Source organism: Protobothrops mucrosquamatus, unplaced genomic scaffold, assembly GCF_001527695.2.
Source record: "Protobothrops mucrosquamatus isolate PMUCROS unplaced genomic scaffold, P.Mucros_1.0 scaffold2779, whole genome shotgun sequence".
Lineage (NCBI taxonomy): Eukaryota > Metazoa > Chordata > Lepidosauria > Squamata > Viperidae > Protobothrops > Protobothrops mucrosquamatus.
In genome coordinates, this window is record NW_015388816.1 from 136,636 (window position 1) to 158,431 (window position 21,796).

The following is a 21,796-nucleotide window of genomic DNA, read 5'->3' on the forward strand; positions in this document are numbered from 1 at the left end:
GGGATTATAAGCTTGGCGGCCAGTGAAAAAGGCGGGATTTGTTGACTCACCATCGGGTCGTTCTCTCCTTCATCGTCGCTGTCAAAGGAGGGTAGAGCAGGGGCGGGTCCAACCGGAGTCCCAGCGTCCTCCTGTGTGGGGGGTGTAATCTGGGCGACAGGTTCCTGCGTGAGCCGGTTGGATTTTTCTCTCGTTAGCCACTGAGCAGGTTTCTTTTGCATTGCTGGTTCTGGTCTGCTCTGCCGTCGGGGGTAGGGGAGTGGACAGGTGGCCGCTCGATGTCCTTCTTGTCCACACCGGAAACACTTGAAGGAAGGGCGTGTCGGTGGCCTGGGTCTTTCAGCCATTGCCGTAGTTGAGGGCTTTCGTGGGGGTGATTGCTGTCCGGGTAGCTCTGGTTGCTGCGCGGGTTCATGTGGGGGAGGCTTCTTATAGCGAGAGAGCTTAACGTCTAGCTTCACCGCTGTCTGGTACCACTCTTGTAGCTGATCGGGTACTTCTCGGTAGATGCAAGCCTGAGAGAGGTGATCATCCAATCCCTCAACAAAGTATTGAACCAGGGATTGTTCGGACCACCCCTCTGTTCGGCCTACTAACTTGCGGAACTCTCGCACGTACTCCAGGGCAGGCCTCCCGGCTTGTTTTATTTTGTGAATTTGTCTTGCTGCTTTGAGGCCTATGGATGGGTCCTCAAATCGTTCTTTCAGACCTAAGAGGAAAAGGTGGGGATCTTCCAATTCGGGGGCCTGCTCGCTGTATAAATTATTCAGCCATTCAGCTGCTTCTCCCTCTAGGTTGGATGCAAATACGTCGACCATGGCACCTGGGTCCGGATAGTGGTAGGCCCAGCGGTTCAAGTGAGAGCGCCCTTGATTGAGAAAAAAAATCAGCTTCTCTGGGTCTCCATCGAAGGTTGCATTGAAGGGTGGTGCAAAAACAGGCTGTTGCGGCCCCCACTGGGGCTGTTGCTGCTGTCCCCACCCCGGTTGTTGGTCCCATGGCTGCTGGGCAAGTGGGGGTTGTTGCTGGGCATCCCTAATCTGCAAGCTCACCGGCTGTAGCTCTTCTGGCATTTGCACCCCCTTAAGCTGCTGCAAGGCCTCTATTAGTTGATGTAGGTTCAGAGATAGGTGATCATTCCTCTGTGGGGGTTGCTTGGTTTCACCTTGCTGTAGGGGGCCCAGGCTGAGGCTTTCTCTCTCTGTAGGGCTGGAGGCTTTGGCAGGGGAACCCAGGGGTTGAAAAACTAGTTGTTCTGCAAGGGTGGGGCTGGGGGCCTCTCTCAACAAGAGCTGTTCTTCGCTTCGCACTTCTAACTCTTCAAATCTCTCTGCCAGGTAGTCTAATGACCCACTGCGAACTGCAGGTGGGTATTTCCACTCACCCCAGTTTTCAGTGACAGACGGCCGGCTTCCTCCAGAGCCTTCGCTTGGCTTATCTCCGCCTGACGACTCTCCTGATAGTTTTGGCCTCGCTCCCAGCTGGGAAATCTGCCAGATTCCTCTCTCCCCCGGCTTGCCGGCTGTCGCTTCCCCACCCGGGGAAACTGCTGCAGCCAGGAGGAGGCTGGACTCAGACAATTTTTTCTCCTTCATGTCAGATCTTCCCCGAATCTTTACCAGCAGCAGTGGATGGAGTTCGGGACCCCAGATCGTTTTAAAATGAGGGCGGACCTAAGCATGATGTCATGTGTCTGATTAACGAAACACTTAAAAGGACTTTCAGGCATATTTTCTCCTAAAAGCATTTATTAAGGTTACAGAGACGTCAGTACAGCATGGTGGAAATGCTTAGGTCTGGCTTCTCTTCCGTTACGCATACATTCCAAGCATTTTTCCCTGCCTCTATTTTGGGCTCATGGTTCACATCTTCCAATTAACTTGGAAGATGTGATTTACTTCCGGTTTGGGCTATCCTTATTCTCCTCCCTTTTCCCTGTTGCCTGGTTTAACTATAAAAATACCAGACAGTTCTGCATATTGTCAAAGCAAGAATATACAGTATTTGCAGCGTTGACACTAGTATTGTCTGAAGACGATTCCATGGTCATTTGGCCAGCATGACTATATGCCGAGGTGCACGGAATGCTGTTACCTTCCCACTGAAGTGGTACCTATTTATGTACTCACATTTGCAAGCTTTCGAACTGCTAGGTGGGCAGGAGCTGGGACTCACCCCATTGCACAGCACTCAGATTTTGAACCTGGGCTGTCAGCTTTCTAGTTGACAAGCTCAGCATCTTTAACCGCTGAGCCATCGCACCCTCCCCCATTCATTAACTATCCGTATTTGGGAGACAGCATTAAAGTCTCTGCTATCACAGTTCCTTTCCAGTATTGGGTATATTCAGTGTGCAGGCGGTCCTTGACTTATGACCATTCATTTACCCACCATTCAAAGTTACAGTGGCACTGAAAACTTATTACTTAATTGAGAAGGCCAAGGAAATAAAATAATTAATAATAATAATAATAATAATAATAATAATAATAATAATAATAATAATAATAATAATAATAATAATAATAATAATAATAGTAAAGTTGGAAGGGACCTTGGAGGTCATCTAGCTGGCTCAGGAATTCTGGGAGTTGAAGTCCACGAGTCATAAAAGAGCCAAGGTTGACTACCCCTGTCTAACATATCTGGAATGGTGCCAAGATGGAGAGTGGCTTCCCTTCCCTTTCCCTCCTACAACTCTATTATTAGATGGTATACAAGTAGTCCTCAATTTAGGACCACAATTGAGCTCAACATTTCTGTTGCTAAGCGAGATGGTTGTTAAGTGAGTTTTGCCCCATTTTACGACCTTTCTTGCCACAGTTGTTAAGTGAATCACTGAAGTTGTTAAGTTAGTACAGGTAGTTCTCGACTTATGACTACAATTGAGCACAAAATTTCTGTTGTTAAGTGAGACATTTGTTAAATGAGTTTTGCCCCATTTTACGACCTTTCTGGTCACGGTTGTTAAGTGAATCACCACAGTTGATGAGTTAGTAACATAGTTGTTAAGTGAATCTGGCTACCCCATTGGTTTTGCTTGTCAAAAGGTTGCAAAAGGTGATCACCTGACCTTGGGACACAGCACTGGTCATAAATGTGAGTCAGTTGCCAAGCATCTAAATTTTGATCCCATGATCATGGGGATGCTACAAAGGTCATAAGTGTGAAAAACAGTCATAAGTCACTTTCTAGTCCCACTGTAACTTTGAACGGTCACTAAATGAACTGTTGTAAGTTGAGGACTTATAATACAGTTATAAAGTGAATCTGGTTTCCCCACTGATTTTGCTTGTTTGACGGTTGCAAAATCTGATCACCGGGACACAACGACTGTCATAAATATGAGTCAATTGCCAAGCATTTGAATTTTGATCATGTGACCATGGGGATGCTGCAAGGGTCATAAGTGTGAAAAATGGTCATAAGTCACTCACAAAAGGTTGTAAGTCGAGGACTACCTGTAAATCCTTGCTATTGGACAATTCAGGCCTTGAAAAGTTACATTCTCAGGGGATATTTATTGTATTTACCTGAGCAAGTGCATCTTGTGGCACAGAAGACCCAAATGATGGCTGTACAGTTAGAAAAAAAATCGTTGGTGCAAGATTTCTCGCCATCTTATCTAAGATTTCAGATTAGGAGCTGCAGGTGGCACCGTACCTGGCTTGAAGATGGGAAGATGGGTTTATGAGTGCCTGCCTTTTCCTGACCCTTCTCTTCATTTCCTTTCAGGATACCCTCCATTGCAGCTCTTCCAGCAGCTCTCAGCTGTGGGTGGCTGCTGGGACCCACTCTGCCAGCGAAGTGACCCTCTTCAATGCTCCCAATACTAACCAGCTCCTGGAACACTTTGTGCTGCCTGGAATTCACATCCTCTCCATGGCTTGTGTTCCTGGTCAGTGAGATGAATTGGGAGGTGGGAATTGAGAAATTGTCTGAAGAAGCAGGGAGAACAGTACAGGATTCTGTGGTCCCAAATGCCCAGAAGTGAGACACTTCCAGTGAGGTCAGGAGACCCTAGGTAAATGGGGTCAAAACTTTCAGCCATTTTTTTTTTGATAAAGAGTTTGGGGAGTAGGATTTAATGGAAAAATTGACCTGATTTGTGGGGTTTGAGAGGAATTTAAGGGACACAATGGGTATCAGCCTATTAAACATCTTTTTTCTTGCAATTTCCAATTCAGATTTTGACTCTACCCAACTGGGTTTTTTTTAGGGGCTACAGTTTAACCTGAGTTGTACACATATCTTGAGTGGGAATCAATCTTCCTAGGAAGGCTCTCTCCAGTATCATTTGTTCTCCGGATTTTCACGATTAATTCAATTAATTGCAAACTCATTCTCTGGATTTTCACAATTAATTGAATTATAAACTAACTAAACGGGATGGATTGGGAAACACGCTAAGCCAAACCAAGATTAAAATAAACTATAAACTTTGTGTATTATACAAAGGAGTCAGTTGGCCTTGAGGTGATCTGGTGGAACCTGTCATGCAAATTCAGCCAGAGTAAATTGGGCACAATCTACATGTAATTTTCAGTTCTTTTATGTGGCACAATAATTGGACAGGCATATTTGTGTTGGTTGTTTGGCTTGGAGATATGAGTTTAGAGTAGTTTTGAGTTTCAAATCTCAATGTAACCTATTTGGGAAGAAAACTGTAGCTCAGCTATGGAGCCTGAAAACTCAAAAAACTGCTTTTAATCTGTATGGACACCACTTAGCCACATGTACTTGGTGTAAAACAGGCTCTATATCAAAAGTGTCTAAAGTTTTCTTCCAGTGAGATTTTTCTAGATCAGGGGTCTTCAAACCTGGCCCTTTTATGACTTGTGGACTTCGACTCTCAGAATTCCTCAGCGAGCATGCCTGGCTGAGGAATTCTGGGAGTTGAAGTCCACAAGTCATAAAAGGGCCAAGTTTGAAGACCCCTGTTCTAGATTGAGTCTTTCATTCTTCAGTGCTTTTTGGATTGTTGATGTTTATTCTCATATCTACATGTCTCTGAAAAAAAGAAGCCTAGAGTTGAAGTCCACCCATCTTAAAGTTGTTGAGGTTGGGAAACACTGGCCTAGTTAGTTGCTTTGAAGGAATCTCAGACTAGCTGTGAGATTTCAAAGTGAGGTGTCCCAATGTGTTCTGGGTTCCTGATAGATAAGTGTTCCTTTTTCTAATGTTGCTTTCCCTCTTCTTCTATAGGCCTGACAGCACTTGTTGGTGAAAAGCCATTGGTAGGGCCAGAAATCCTTGAAGACCCTTTGGCACCCCGATCTGACAGTGATGAAGAAGCAAGGGAAATGGAGGCAGTTGGCAGAGAACCCACTCTCTGGATTGGGACCCAGGAAGGCTGGTAATGGAGATTGAAGTGGGGAAGAAATGTCTGATATAATACACTATTCCTGTCTATGTTGAGTTGCTTCAGGCAGCGTCTGGCTCTTCCTGTCCTCCTTCTCTCTTCCTACCATTTTCTTCTTCTTGTTACTGTTACACTGTGATTCTACCTGCCTTCCTGAGGATAGAGGTGTCATTCTGGGGAGAACGTAAAGGTCACCTGCTTTCACAGGTGGTCCTTGATTTATGGCCACAATTGGGACTGGAACCTCCATTACTAAGTGATGTGGTCATTAACTGAGTCCCACTATTACTGCAGTCTTTAAGTAAATCACCATGGTCATTAAATAGATCATGTGTTCATTGTGTGAATCTGGCTTCCTTCATTGACTTTGCTTGTCAGAAGCCCTTCAGGAAGCTCACCTCGTTGTAAGGTTGCTGGAATTGGGTATGTCTAGTTTAATGAAGAGAAGGACGAGGCGCCTGAAGGAAGGACAAGAAGCAACGGGTGGAAACTAAGCAAGGAGAGAAGCAACGTAGAACTAAGGAGAAACTTCCTGACAGTTAGAACAATTAACCAGCGGAACAACCTGCCTCCAGAAGCAGTGAATGCTCCAACACTGGAGGTTTTTAAGAAGAGACTGGACAGCCATTTGTCCGAAATGGTATAGGGTTTCCTGCCTGAGCAGGGGGTTGGACTAGATCAGGGCTTTTCAACCAGTGGTACGGGTACCACCTGTGGTACATTGGCACCTGGCAGGTGGTACGCGGCCATCCTAGAAAAGTAGCGGGGGAGGGGAATGAGCTGAACCGGTGGCAGCACTGCACAAGCCTGAGCGAGAGACTGCTGGAGCTGCAAGGCTGTCATGGCTCAGTGGAAGCGCCAGGATCAGCGCCAGGCTCCAGCTGGAAAGCTGCACTGATCCTGGTGCTTCTGCTGAGCCCAGAAGACACGCAACTGGAATGTTGCAGCATCTCCAGGGTCTTGTGATTTATATTCAGATGCTTGGCAACTGATTCATATTTATGACGGTCACAGTGTTCCAGGGTCATGTGAAGTGACCAAAATCTGCTGCAACCACCCAGCAGACAGGGAGAATAAAAACCAAACACCCCCCACCCCATCCCCGCTGCCAATCCTCAACAGAAATGAGCACAAATTGGTTACTTTCTACCTTTTCCTAGCCAAACTCTTTGGGATGACCCAGAAATGAGTGGGGATTTTTTCATCCCTTGCTTCTGGTCTGACGATGTTGTCCTTGCCTACTGTAACAGCATCCCAGGGACCAAAATGGGAGAAAAAGAAGAGAGATAGTCTCTTTTCCATGGCTGATTAAGCAGCTGTAACTAGGGAAATGAGTTACTTTGGAAGTGGGAATTATAAGTTGGTGAGACTTGTATTGCAGTCTTAGCAATCTCCCTGATCACATTAAGTCAGGGGTCTTCAAACTTGGCCCTTTTATGACTTGTGGACTTCAACTCCCAGAATTCCTCAGCCAGTGTGCCTGGCTGAGGAATTCTGGGAGTTGAAGTCCACAAGTCATAAAAGGGCCAAGTTTGAAGACCTCTGCATTAAGTGTTCTTTCCAAAAGTCCTGTTACTAACTAATACAACACTAGCTGGACTTTTGCCTTCTATGCTTCTTTTTCTTTTGAAATTGAAATACTTGCAATTTTATTTTTATAGCCCACTTTCCCAATCTATGTTCACTTTGCTTCTTAAAGGATCGAAGTTGTGTTAAGGTTTGTTTTAAGAGTGCACTTTAGTTGTAAAATTTGCAGGATATTTATGAAATGTAAAAGTGTAATGTAGGTAGTCATTACATCTGCTAACCCAATTTACTTTAAAAGCTTTGTTTTTCACTTGGCTACATCTGCAACCAATTAATTATTTTTTGTCAGTTTGAAAAATTGGCTAAAAGTAAAGCTGAAGACAGATGACAGAATTATATATTTGGCCTTAGACACTTCAGTTTGTTCACAATTTTACAAAAAGAGCTGAGGAAAACAGGAAAAAACAGTAATAATCATTGCATAGAAATTTTGCCTCTAGACAGTTTCATTTTCTGAACTAATACTACTATTAGCAATTTCTGGTTTTGCTAAACCTGAAATTTCATTTTTATCCTTTTAAGACAGGGGTGTCAAACTGCCGGCCCATAGGCCGGATGCGTCATGGCGAAACCGCGCCCACCCCATTGCCGGCAATGGAAAAAAAGTCGTGATATGTCACGACACGTCACATGACGTCACGAGTTTGATACCCCTGTTTTAATAGATTTCTAATTTTGACAAGTAAAATTTTGTTCAGATTCATACAAGCTTCTCTGTTCTTTCACATATTTGAGCACAAAATTTCTATACCCAGGTAGTCCTTGACTTACAACCGTAATGGAACCTGCCCATTACAGTTATATGTCATGACGGTCATAAAGAGGATTATCTCTGGATTTTAACCTTTTTTGCAGTGGTCGTTAAGAGAATGCAGCAGTTGTAAAGCAAACGCCATAATCATTAAGTGAACACATTGTTCGCTATGGGACATTTTTGCTGAAACCAGAAGTAAACACCAGTTTTTGGCCAAAACATCATAAATCACGGTCACATGACTGTGAGATGCTGCAAACGGCCATAAATGCAGACTGGTTGCTAAGCGCTCCAAATTCAATCACGAGACAACGGGAGGGAGGGCATAGGAATTTCAGAATTCGGTCATAATCATCTTTTGGGGGGTCTGTCATAACTTCAAACGGTGCTAAGGGACTGGTCATAAGTTGAAAACCACCTTTACTGACAGCTGGAATAGTGAATGGTCTTCCATTGCTCAGAGTTGGTTAAAAGATGGACAGTTATGATTTAAATAAATAAAAATAAATGACAAGTTATTCTAATGGAAGAGATTTTTCCAGATGTATTTTTTTAAGTCAACAAACAAAGCACGAGAGAAAGGAGGGAGACTGCTTTCACCAGTTTTTCCCAGGTGTTTTTCTGAATCTTCATATCTCTAGTCTGTAATTATGTAGCTCCCAATTGCCATTCTATGTTTTAAGCAGCAGTTAGAATAGAATTAGCATTGAGCACAAATTGGTTACTTTCTACCTTTTTCTAGTGGTTCTTCAGAGTGAGAGAATGAATACCGTCAATACACAGAAACAGACAATAATAATAATTGTTTGCTTCTTCTTAGGGCTTCCCCGGAGGAACAAGCGATTCAAATGAAGAAATCGTCATTTTGGAAAATGTAGGTCCTGCATATGATATACTGCAGTGGTGAAATCTAGCTGTTTCAGGATTCTGCCGTGGAGTGTCCAACACAGGATACACAATTTAGCAGCCTGAGCTTCATATTTTCTTTTTCTTTTGAAACAGACCATTTCTTGATCTCCTGGGTGCAAGCATTAACTTGAAATTACGTGGGAGTAATATTTCAGAAGCAGTAGCTAACGATTTCTAGCTGGGCAGCCCCAACTGCTATGATTGCTAGGAGCAGAAATGGAACTAAACTTTGCAGGCAAATGGTTTCTGTGCTTCTGTTTGTTTGTTCAGGTCACTGAGGTCTCCTGCCCTTAGTGCAGGAAACTATTACGACTTGCTTTCAGATTTTTGCTTCTTCTTTTAGGATGGACCCCTTGCCCTTCTCTTTCCTCTAACCATATTGGTTTTCCTCCACTCCGGCAGTTTTGATCGCCTGTTCAGCCCATCAGATGCTCTTGAGAGCGCTGTGGCCTCTCCTCTACCACCAGGGAGGTCCCGGCCTAGCCACAACAGCCAAAGAGATTCAGGACGGAGCACACTGAGATTCATCCCACAAGCAATCTCACCCTCTGAGTAAGTTTACAAGACCGTAAACCCAAATTCTTAATTCTTCCTATCAGGAATCCTTGGGAATACAATGCAAGTGTGTTTGACTATGTTTTTACCACTAATCTGCTTTTCTCAGTTTGGATTGCGCTGTTTGCTCACAGTTTTTCTGGTTGGGTATTTTTCCTTTGGGGTACAGGTAGTCCTCTACTTATAATAGTTCATTTAGTGACCGTTCAAAACTACAACAGCACTGAAAAAAGTGACTTATGACCATTTTTCACACTTACAACCGCTGCAGTATTCCCATAATCGTGTGATCAAAATTCGGACGCTTGGCAACTGGCTCACATTTATGACGGTTGCAGGTGATGACGGGATCAGGTGATCACTTTTTGTGATTTCCTGACAAGCAAAATCAATGGGAAAAGCAGATTCACTTAACAACCATGTTACTAACTTAATAACTGCAGTGATTCACTTAACAACTGTGGCACAAAATATTATAAAATGGGGCAAAATTCACTTAAATGTTTCACTTAGCAACAAAAATTCTGGGCTCAGTTGTGGTCCTAAGTCGAGGACTACCTGTATTTTTCCTTCTCTCCTGTTAATCTAAAAATCTTTTTTTCACTTCAACTGGAAGTGATGCTTTGAGACTTTATGCAGGCGCGCACCTTCTCCCAGAATACTACAAACTTATCTGCTTTGTGATGGAATGGATTGTTTGTCCATTTAACACAGGGCTGATGGCTCCCCACAGCAGAAGCGCCGAGAACTGTATGGTGAGATCCGCTCACACATCTGGCAGGAACATGGTCGGGCACAGATCCGTGGGTGGAGCCAGCCCCCTTCATTTCAGGTGAGGATTTTTGGCATGCGCACCAGAATCACATGCTTTGAGGTTACCCTACCTACATAGAGAACCTACTAGTTCTCTTGAATTAATGCTTTTAATGTGATCTTATCTAGAAAAACACACGTTATAATTTTTATCTATCTATGTAATACTGTACTAAAATTCTCATTCCCATAACCTTTAACTGGGTGAAATGGTGCATCATAAGGCAGCAATTTTTGTACCAAATCTGGGACCCATGACTCTGTGGAATTGAAATTTGGCAAATTTTATAAAACATTTTATGACATAAACATTGTCCTAAAACAATTTATGATATAATACAAAATGTCAAAACATTTCTTATGCTGATGTTTGACTGTGTTATAGCGTTTAACATGGGCTATTTTTAAGGCAGATACATCTCTGAATATAGGCAGCATATTAGAAGTTCTGTCACTGTTAAAGACATTGAGGAATCTAATAATACTTCTGAAAGGATGACCCAGTGGGTCATGAGTTGTCCAGTTATTATTTAAATGTACATGCAGCCCACCTCCCAGCAGCTCTAAGGGGTTACAGTTTACATGTTTTTTTTAAAAAAAATGATAAAAATGAAGAATTAAAAACAGCAAAAATGACAAAATAAAATGGGAACAAAACAAAACAAAACCAAAAACCCACCCAAAAGAAAGAGAGCTTCAGTCACCCTCACCAAAGACTTGGGAGAAAAGTACTATCATGTACAGACAGTCCTCAACTTACGACTACAACTGAGCCCAAAATTTCCATTGCTAAGCAAGACAGTTGTTAAGTGAATTTTGTCCCATTTTAAGACCTTTCTTACTACAGTTATTAAATGACTCACTGCAGTTGTTAGTAACACAGCTGTTAAGTGAATTTGACTTCCCATTGACTTTGCCTGTCAGAAGTTCACAAAAGGTGATCACATGACCCCAGGACACGGCAACTGTCATAAATACATGCCAGTTGCCAAGCGTCTGAATTTTGATCATATGACCATGGGGATGCTTTAATGGTCATAAATGTGGAAAATGGTCATAAGTCACTTTTTTCATTGCCATTGTAACTTTGAACACTCAATAAATGAATGGTTTTAAGTCAAGGACTTTCCTGTACGTGTTTTATCACTCCTGAAATGGGCAATGGAGTGGAAAATGCAGCCCTGGCATTTGATTCTCTGAATTATAGGTAGCCGAGTTACAGCTATAATAGAGCTGTAATGATTTTACGGCCCTTTTTGTGGCGGTTGTTAAGCAAATCATACTGGGTGTTAAAACAAATCTGCAGTTTTTAAACAAGCACTGCAATCAGTAAGTGAACCCACTGTGGTGTGGTTTTGCTGAAAACCAGAAGTAAGTGCCAGTTTTCATCAAAACTATCACAAAACACAGTCAAATGACCACTGGACACTGCCAACAGCCGTAGATGTGCAGATGACCATGCCCAAAATGTGGTCATGTGACCATGGGACAGGGGCAAATGTTGGAGCTTTAAATCTGAGTCCCCTTTTTCAAGACAGTCGTAACTTTAAACGGTCACTAAGCAACCAGTCATATGTCAAAGGCTACCTGTAATTGAGGGGTTGGCGGAGAGCAATGGTGTCTTAGCTTTTAAACATTTTCTTACACAGTAAAAATGGTTCTATCCCCAGCTGAGACCTATTCACATTTCAGACTTGATTTTCTGTTTGTTAAAATGGGGTTACTGTTTTACTGCAGGGCCTGGACCCACCTGCAGGAACTACTCAGGTACCTGTACTTGTGCAGCTGAGAATGCTGGAGCAGAAGGACCCCAGTACCAAGGTGATGAAGCAAGCTGTCTCCAACTCATGAACAGTTGAGGGCTGCTTTTTGTGTTGTTTTTTTCCCAAATTAAAAAGTAATGCAAAATCAAGTAAATCTTAATAGAACTAGAAACTTCCTGACAGCTAGAACAATTAACCAGTGGAACAACCTGCCTCCAGAAGTGGTGAATGCTCCAACACTGGAAGTTTTTAAGAAGAGACTGGACAGCCATTTGTCCGAAATGGTATAGGGTTTCCTGCCTGAGCAGGGGGTTGGACTAGATCAGGGCTTTTCAACCAGTGGTACGGGTACCACCTGTGGTACATTGGCACCTGGCAGGTGGTACGCGGCCATCCTAGAAAAGTAGCGGGGGAGGGGAATGAGCTGAACCGGTGGCAGCACTGCACAAGCCTGAGCGAGAGACGGCTGGAGCTGCAAGGCTGTCATGGCTCAGTGGAAGTGCCAGGATCAGCGCCAGGCTCCAGCTGGAAAGCTGCACTGATCCTGGTGCTTCTGCTGAGCCCAGAAGACACGCAACTGGAATGTTGCAGCATCTCCAGGGTCTTGTGATTTATATTCAGATGCTTGGCAACTGATTCATATTTATGACGGTCACAGTGTTCCAGGGTCATGTGAAGTGACCAAAATCTGCTGCAACCACCCAGCAGACAGGGAGAATAAAAACCAAACACCCCCCACCCCATCCCCGCTGCCAATCCTCAACAGAAATGCTCACAACAATGAAAACCTTGGACAGGAGGAAGAGCGCCTCCGGGCGGGCAGGCAGGTGTCTTGCTCGGCTGTGGCTTGGGGGGCACTTTTTTCAGTGCCATTGTAACTTTGAACAGTCACTAAGTGAACTGTTGTAAGTCAAGGACTACCTGTACTTTATCACATTTTTCCCTTTTTTTTTTGGTCATCAAGTTTTTGACACCTTGCTAGGCGACTGGTGGTACATATCCTAAAAGTGGTACAATGGGTGAAAAGGTTGAAAACCCCTGATCTAGTCCAACCCCTGCTCGGGCAGGAAACCCTATACCATTTCAGACAAATGGCTGTCCAGTCTCTTCTTAAAAACTTCCGGTGTTGGAGCATTCACCACTTCTGGAGGCAGGTTGTTCCACTGGTTAATTGTTCTAGCTGTCAGGAAGTTTCTAGTTCTATTAAGATTTACTTGATTTTGCATTACTTTTTAATTTGGGAAAAAAACAACACAAAAAGCAGCCCTCAACTGTTCATGAGTTGGAGACAGCTTGCTTCATCACCTTGGTACTGGGGTCCTTCTGCTCCAGCATTCTCAGCTGCACAAGTACAGGTACCTGAGTAGTTCCTGCAGGTGGGTCCAGGCCCTGCAGTAAAACAGTAACCCCATTTTAACAAACAGAAAATCAAGTCTGAAATGTGAATAGGTCTCAGCTGGGGATAGAACCATTTTTACTGTGTAAGAAAATGTTTAAAAGCTAAGACACCATTGTTCTCCGCCAACCCCTCAATTACAGGTAGCCTTTGACATATGACTGGTTGCTTAGTGACCGTTTAAAGTTACGACTGTCTTGAAAAAGGGGACTCAGATTTAAAGCTCCAACATTTGCCCCTGTCCCATGGTCACATGACCACATTTTGGGCATGGTCATCTGCACATCTACGGCTGTTGGCAGTGTCCAGTGGTCATTTGACTGTGTTTTGTGATAGTTTTGATGAAAACTGGCACTTACTTCTGGTTTTCAGCAAAACCACACCACAGTGGGTTCACTTACTGATTGCAGTGCTTGTTTAAAAACTGCAGATTTGTTTTAACACCCAGTATGATTTGCTTAACAACCGCCACAAAAAGGGCCGTAAAATCATTACAGCTCTATTATAGCTGTAACTCGGCTACCTATAATTCAGAGAATCAAATGCCAGGGCTGCATTTTCCACTCCATTGCCCATTTCAGGAGTGATAAAACACGTACAGGAAAGTCCTTGACTTAAAACCATTCATTTATTGAGTGTTCAAAGTTACAATGGCAATGAAAAAAGTGACTTATGACCATTTTCCACATTTATGACCATTAAAGCATCCCCATGGTCATATGATCAAAATTCAGACGCTTGGCAACTGGCATGTATTTATGACAGTTGCCGTGTCCTGGGGTCATGTGATCACCTTTTGTGAACTTCTGACAGGCAAAGTCAATGGGAAGTCAAATTCACTTAACAGCTGTGTTACTAACAACTGCAGTGAGTCATTTAATAACTGTAGTAAGAAAGGTCTTAAAATGGGACAAAATTCACTTAACAACTGTCTTGCTTAGCAATGGAAATTTTGGGCTCAGTTGTAGTCGTAAGTTGAGGACTGTCTGTACATGATAGTACTTTTCTCCCAAGTCTTTGGTGAGGGTGACTGAAGCTCTCTTTCTTTTGGGTGGGTTTTTGGTTTTGTTTTGTTTTGTTCCCATTTTATTTTGTCATTTTTGCTGTTTTTAATTCTTCATTTTTATCATTTTTTTTAAAAAAAACATGTAAACTGTAACCCCTTAGAGCTGCTGGGAGGTGGGCTGCATGTACATTTAAATAATAACTGGACAACTCATGACCCACTGGGTCATCCTTTCAGAAGTATTATTAGATTCCTCAATGTCTTTAACAGTGACAGAACTTCTAATATGCTGCCTATATTCAGAGATGTATCTGCCTTAAAAATAGCCCATGTTAAACGCTATAACACAGTCAAACATCAGCATAAGAAATGTTTTGACATTTTGTATTATATCATAAATTGTTTTAGGACAATGTTTATGTCATAAAATGTTTTATAAAATTTGCCAAATTTCAATTCCACAGAGTCATGGGTCCCAGATTTGGTACAAAAATTGCTGCCTTATGATGCACCATTTCACCCAGTTAAAGGTTATGGGAATGAGAATTTTAGTACAGTATTACATAGATAGATAAAAATTATAACGTGTGTTTTTCTAGATAAGATCACATTAAAAGCATTAATTCAAGAGAACTAGTAGGTTCTCTATGTAGGTAGGGTAACCTCAAAGCATGTGATTCTGGTGCGCATGCCAAAAATCCTCACCTGAAATGAAGGGGGCTGGCTCCACCCACGGATCTGTGCCCGACCATGTTCCTGCCAGATGTGTGAGCGGATCTCACCATACAGTTCTCGGCGCTTCTGCTGTGGGGAGCCATCAGCCCTGTGTTAAATGGACAAACAATCCATTCCATCACAAAGCAGATAAGTTTGTAGTATTCTGGGAGAAGGTGCGCGCCTGCATAAAGTCTCAAAGCATCACTTCCAGTTGAAGTGAAAAAAAGATTTTTAGATTAACAGGAGAGAAGGAAAAATACAGGTAGTCCTCGACTTAGGACCACAACTGAGCCCAGAATTTTTGTTGCTAAGTGAAACATTTAAGTGAATTTTGCCCCATTTTATAATATTTTGTGCCACAGTTGTTAAGTGAATCACTGCAGTTATTAAGTTAGTAACATGGTTGTTAAGTGAATCTGCTTTTCCCATTGATTTTGCTTGTCAGGAAATCACAAAAAGTGATCACCTGATCCCGTCATCACCTGCAACCGTCATAAATGTGAGCCAGTTGCCAAGCGTCCGAATTTTGATCACACGATTATGGGAATACTGCAGCGGTTGTAAGTGTGAAAAATGGTCATAAGTCACTTTTTTCAGTGCTGTTGTAGTTTTGAACGGTCACTAAATGAACTATTATAAGTAGAGGACTACCTGTACCCCAAAGGAAAAATACCCAACCAGAAAAACTGTGAGCAAACAGCGCAATCCAAACTGAGAAAAGCAGATTAGTGGTAAAAACATAGTCAAACACACTTGCATTGTATTCCCAAGGATTCCTGATAGGAAGAATTAAGAATTTGGGTTTACGGTCTTGTAAACTTACTCAGAGGGTGAGATTGCTTGTGGGATGAATCTCAGTGTGCTCCGTCCTGAATCTCTTTGGCTGTTGTGGCTAGGCCGGGACCTCCCTGGTGGTAGAGGAGAGGCCACAGCGCTCTCAAGAGCATCTGATGGGCTGAACAGGCGATCAAAACTGCCGGAGTGGAGGAAAACCAATATGGTTAGAGGAAAGAGAAGGGCAAGGGGTCCATCCTAAAAGAAGAAGCAAAAATCTGAAAGCAAGTCGTAATAGTTTCCTGCACTAAGGGCAGGAGACCTCAGTGACCTGAACAAACAAACAGAAGCACAGAAACCATTTGCCTGCAAAGTTTAGTTCCATTTCTGCTCCTAGCAATCATAGCAGTTGGGGCTGCCCAGCTAGAAATCGTTAGCTACTGCTTCTGAAATATTACTCCCACGTAATTTCAAGTTAATGCTTGCACCCAGGAGATCAAGAAATGGTCTGTTTCAAAAGAAAAAGAAAATATGAAGCTCAGGCTGCTAAATTGTGTATCCTGTGTTGGACACTCCACGGCAGAATCCTGAAACAGCTAGATTTCACCACTGCAGTATATCATATGCAGGACCTACATTTTCCAAAATGACGATTTCTTCATTTGAATCGCTTGTTCCTCCGGGGAAGCCCTAAGAAGAAGCAAACAATTATTATTATTGTCTGTTTCTGTGTATTGACGGTATTCATTCTCTCACTCTGAAGAACCACTAGAAAAAGGTAGAAAGTAACCAATTTGTGCTCAATGCTAATTCTATTCTAACTGCTGCTTAAAACATAGAATGGCAATTGGGAGCTACATAATTACAGACTAGAGATATGAAGATTCAGAAAAACACCTGGGAAAAACTGGTGAAAGCAGTCTCCCTCCTTTCTCTCGTGCTTTGTTTGTTGACTTAAAAAAATACATCTGGAAAAATCTCTTCCATTAGAATAACTTGTCATTTATTTTTATTTATTTAAATCATAACTGTCCATCTTTTAACCAACTCTGAGCAATGGAAGACCATTCACTATTCCAGCTGTCAGTAAAGGTGGTTTTCAACTTATGACCAGTCCCTTAGCACCGTTTAAAGTTATGACAGACCCCCCAAAAGATGATTATGACCGAATTCTGAAATTCCTATGCCCTCCCTCCCGTTGTCTCGTGATTGAATTTGGAGCGCTTAGCAACCAGTCTGCATTTATGGCCGTTTGCAGCATCTCACAGTCATGTGACCGTGATTTATGATGTTTTGGCCAAAAACTGGTGTTTACTTCTGGTTTCAGCAAAAATGTCCCATAGCGAACAATGTGTTCACTTAATGATTATGGCGTTTGCTTTACAACTGCTGCATTCTCTTAACGACCACTGCAAAAAAGGTTAAAATCCAGAGATAATCCTCTTTATGACCGTCATGACATATAACTGTAATGGGCAGGTTCCATTACGGTTGTAAGTCAAGGACTACCTGGGTATAGAAATTTTGTGCTCAAATATGTGAAAGAACAGAGAAGCTTGTATGAATCTGAACAAAATTTTACTTGTCAAAATTAGAAATCTATTAAAACAGGGGTATCAAACTCGTGACGTCATGTGACGTGTCGTGACATATCACGACTTTTTTTCCATTGCCGGCAATGGGGTGGGCGCGGTTTCGCCATGACGCATCCGGCCTATGGGCCGGCAGTTTGACACCCCTGTCTTAAAAGGATAAAAATGAAATTTCAGGTTTAGCAAAACCAGAAATTGCTAATAGTAGTATTAGTTCAGAAAATGAAACTGTCTAGAGGCAAAATTTCTATGCAATGATTATTACTGTTTTTTCCTGTTTTCCTCAGCTCTTTTTGTAAAATTGTGAACAAACTGAAGTGTCTAAGGCCAAATATATAATTCTGTCATCTGTCTTCAGCTTTACTTTTAGCCAATTTTTCAAACTGACAAAAAATAATTAATTGGTTGCAGATGTAGCCAAGTGAAAAACAAAGCTTTTAAAGTAAATTGGGTTAGCAGATGTAATGACTACCTACATTACACTTTTACATTTCATAAATATCCTGCAAATTTTACAACTAAAGTGCACTCTTAAAACAAACCTTAACACAACTTCGATCCTTTAAGAAGCAAAGTGAACATAGATTGGGAAAGTGGGCTATAAAAATAAAATTGCAAGTATTTCAATTTCAAAAGAAAAAGAAGCATAGAAGGCAAAAGTCCAGCTAGTGTTGTATTAGTTAGTAACAGGACTTTTGGAAAGAACACTTAATGCAGAGGTCTTCAAACTTGGCCCTTTTATGACTTGTGGACTTCAACTCCCAGAATTCCTCAGCCAGGCACACTGGCTGAGGAATTCTGGGAGTTGAAGTCCACAAGTCATAAAAGGGCCAAGTTTGAAGACCCCTGACTTAATGTGATCAGGGAGATTGCTAAGACTGCAATACAAGTCTCACCAACTTATAATTCCCACTTCCAAAGTAACTCATTTCCCTAGTTACAGCTGCTTAATCAGCCATGGAAAAGAGACTATCTCTCTTCTTTTTCTCCCATTTTGGTCCCTGGGATGCTGTTACAGTAGGCAAGGACAACATCGTCAGACCAGAAGCAAGGGATGAAAAAATCCCCACTCATTTCTGGGTCATCCCAAAGAGTTTGGCTAGGAAGCAACCCAAGCTTTTTAGGAAGAGCCATGACTAAGTTAGCCAAGACAAGTTCTAAATCAAATGGCAGATTATTTCCCTGGTTCAGCTGGAAGGGCTGGCAAAGACCACAGAGAACAACAGCAGAATACAGGGAGTCCTTGACTTTCAGCCATTCATTTCATGACTGTTTGAAGATACAACAGCACTGAAAAAAGTGATTATGACCGTTTTCACACTTGTGACCATTGCAGCATTCCATGATCACGTGATCAAAATTCAGACGTTTGGCAACTGGTTCATATTTATAATGGTTGCAGTGTCCCGGAGTCACCTTTTGTGATCTGTTGATAACGGGGAAGCCAGATTCACTTAACAATTGTGTTACTAACTTAATAACTCCTGTGATTCACTTAACAACAATTCACTGGCAAGAAAGGCCGTAAAATAGAGTGAAACTCGCTTAACAACTGTCTTGCTTAGCAATGGAAATTTCAGGCTCAATTGTGGTTGTATGTCAAGGACTATCTGTAGATACAGATTCTTCTTGCTCTCTCAGAAATCCTGAATATGTCACATTACTAATTAGAGGGTTAAAGGGAGAAGTTGAGATAAGGGGAATTCTGGTCATTAGTTTTAAACTACTTGGAAATTAGTTGAAAATAAGGACTCTATCTGTTTAATATTTAAAAATTAGACCTAAAAGGAAAAAAAAAATTAATTATTATGAATATGTTTGATTTATTGATTAACCCAGGTAATATACATAATGGTTTTGATTTATTAAAGGGGATATTGTATCATTAAGTAGATGATTTAATATGATGGGAAATAGATAACTTTTAGGAAATAGAACAAGATTATATTCAAATAGATAAAATGTGTATTTTGGATATTAGATTTTATTATGAATTGAGATAAGGGAAATGTTGGTTATCTAAAGCTTGAAAATTATAAATATCAAAGGTTAAATTGGAATATTGATGAGAAATTAAAAATTGGGTAAAAATTAATAACAGGATATGGATTGTCTATGAATATTGAATGTAATTAAGATACGTATAAGCTAAAAATTTATTGATAAATGTAATAATGATATTTTTATTGAGTTGATATAATAAGAATTGTACTAGCTTGAATACGAGACAGTAAATGTTAAGGGAAAAAGAGAAGAAATATTTGATGTTGCAACTTGAGATTTGTACTAAAGATTTTGTTATTCAACTATTGATTAACCCAGTCACCACGTTGCTTTTTAAATACCTAAATGTAAAATTGGAAAATTAATAAAATATTTTAAAACAGAAATCCTGAATATGGCTTACCTCAGAAGCTCAGCACGTCAAACCACTTCCTGTAGTTCCATCAGCCTCTCTTTATACAAATTATGCTCCATCACGACACAGGCCATCTCCGCACGGGTGAACCTCTGAGTCCGGGACAGCCCCCTCTCGGCCTGTGGAGGAAATGGGCAGCCTTTCCTCAATAGCTCAGATGTATTCCTCTCCATTCAAAGTTCTGAATCCTCTTTTGCCAGAAGCCCAGTCTTCCCAGCTTAGTATCTGTCAGAATCCAAATATATTCCATCTCTAGTTATCAACTATGAAAACCCGCATTTCTGCCTGCTCTGGATTCTGTCATACGATGAAGGGAAGGGGGTGAACAAAGGGGCTTTATGGCCCTCACTTCCTTCAGCCTACTTCAAAGGGACTGGATGTGGATATCACCAAACGGACTAACAATAAAAATGGGGGTCATTAGCTTTCATGTAATCCTTTTTGAAGTCTCCTCCCAGCAATGAGGAAAAGGGGGTGAGAATGTAATGCCTGGGATTGTCGCTGGGAGAAGGGGGTGATGGGGGTGTGGCTAATGGGGGATCCCTTAAAACCTTGAATGGGAGAGCTTGGACCCAAGTCCTGTCTAGAACGCCTACATCCAGCTTTCTCTTAATAAAGATGCCTGTTGGAAGAAATATTCCAGGAGTTCTGTCTTCTTAAGATGCAAAGTGGGGTGGGTCCTTACATTAGACAGGACTTGCAAAATTAGTCCACCTGGAAGGAAGACCCTTGTCGGGGGACTTTGCAAAAACTACCATGTCAGACAGTGGAGCAAGAAAGGGAGAAAACTCCCCGGAAAGGGAGCCGGAAAGGGAGCCGCTGCCCCGGCTGAAACCCTGCCAGCTGTCGGGATCTGAGAGGTCAGAATCCTCAGGAGAAGAGGTGGTGGAGACACGGGACCACAAACCTCTCTGAGAAGGCGATTTGAGGACCCCCTGGCTGATCGCAAAGCCCGCGAAAGGATAAAAACAATGAGGCAAGGCAAACGCCCGGTAGCCGAATATATACAAGAATTCCGGGCCATTGCCAGCAAACTGAACTGGCCAGAAGACATCCTCCTTAGCCATTTCAAAGACGGACTAAATTATGACTTATATGATGCTTGCCTGCCCCGAGGGGACCCACACCAACTCGAGGAATGGTACGTCTTGGCAGAGGAAGCAGAGATCGACATAGTGAAGAGGCACCGCCGAGGAAACCAATGGAGCCGCTCACCGCCTGAGCTGACACACGAACCAGTGAAACCATTGGCCACGGCCAAGAAGCAACCGGGGTGTTTCAAGTGTGGGAAAGAAGGGCACCAAGCTGTAGAATGCCGCTCAAGAGCCACCCAACACAACCCTAACAGATCACCGGCCAGTAATTCCGGAAAGCCTCCAGCTAAGCCAAAAGAACCTGCCATGAGAATGATGGAAGCTGTGGAATCCCCCACCTCTGCTCAGCAGGGGGAAAGAACCCCAGCCTACACCGCAGGGCCGGTGGACGCCTCAGATGACAGCTCGGAGGGCGAACCCCTGGTATGTGGATGCATCGCACCCATCCTCAAGACAGTGACTATATTCATCCCCCCCATGGCCGAAGCCATGAGGGTGAGAGCATTAATAGACTCTGGCTGCACCCGCTGCCTCATTAGCCCGACGCTAGTGGGGAATCTGGGCATTCCGTCGAGGAGACTGGAACAACCCATCAATTCAAAGTCTTGCCATTTGGATTACAAGGGGCCCCCGCAGTATTTATGCAATTAATCAATGACGTTCTAAGGGAGCACCTATTTAAGGGGGTCCTTGTTTACTTAGATGACATTCTTATCTTCACCGAATCAAAAGAGGAACATGTCAACCTAGTCAGAGCGGTTTTAAAGAAACTGCGAACCGCCCACCTATATGCCAAACTCTCAAAATGCGAATTCCACCAGGAAAAGATAGACTACCTAGGTTATCGCATATCCCGACAAGGCATTGAAATGGACCCAGAGAAGGTCAGGGCAGTATTAGACTGGGCACCACCCCGCACAAGAAAGCAACTACAAAGTTTCCTGGGCTTTGCAAACTTTTACCGTCAATTCATCCCCTCATTTGCTCAAATAGCCCTGCCCCTCACTAACTTATTAAAAACGAAGGGAGCATCCTCAGTAAAACCTAGCCAGCCA

General features: G+C 42.6%; 1 pseudogene; it reads right to left on the bottom strand.

Moving 5' to 3' along the window:
• LOC107296387 overlaps positions 1–21,796 on the bottom strand; it is a 70,035-nt pseudogene that overhangs the window by 19,756 nt on the left and 28,483 nt on the right.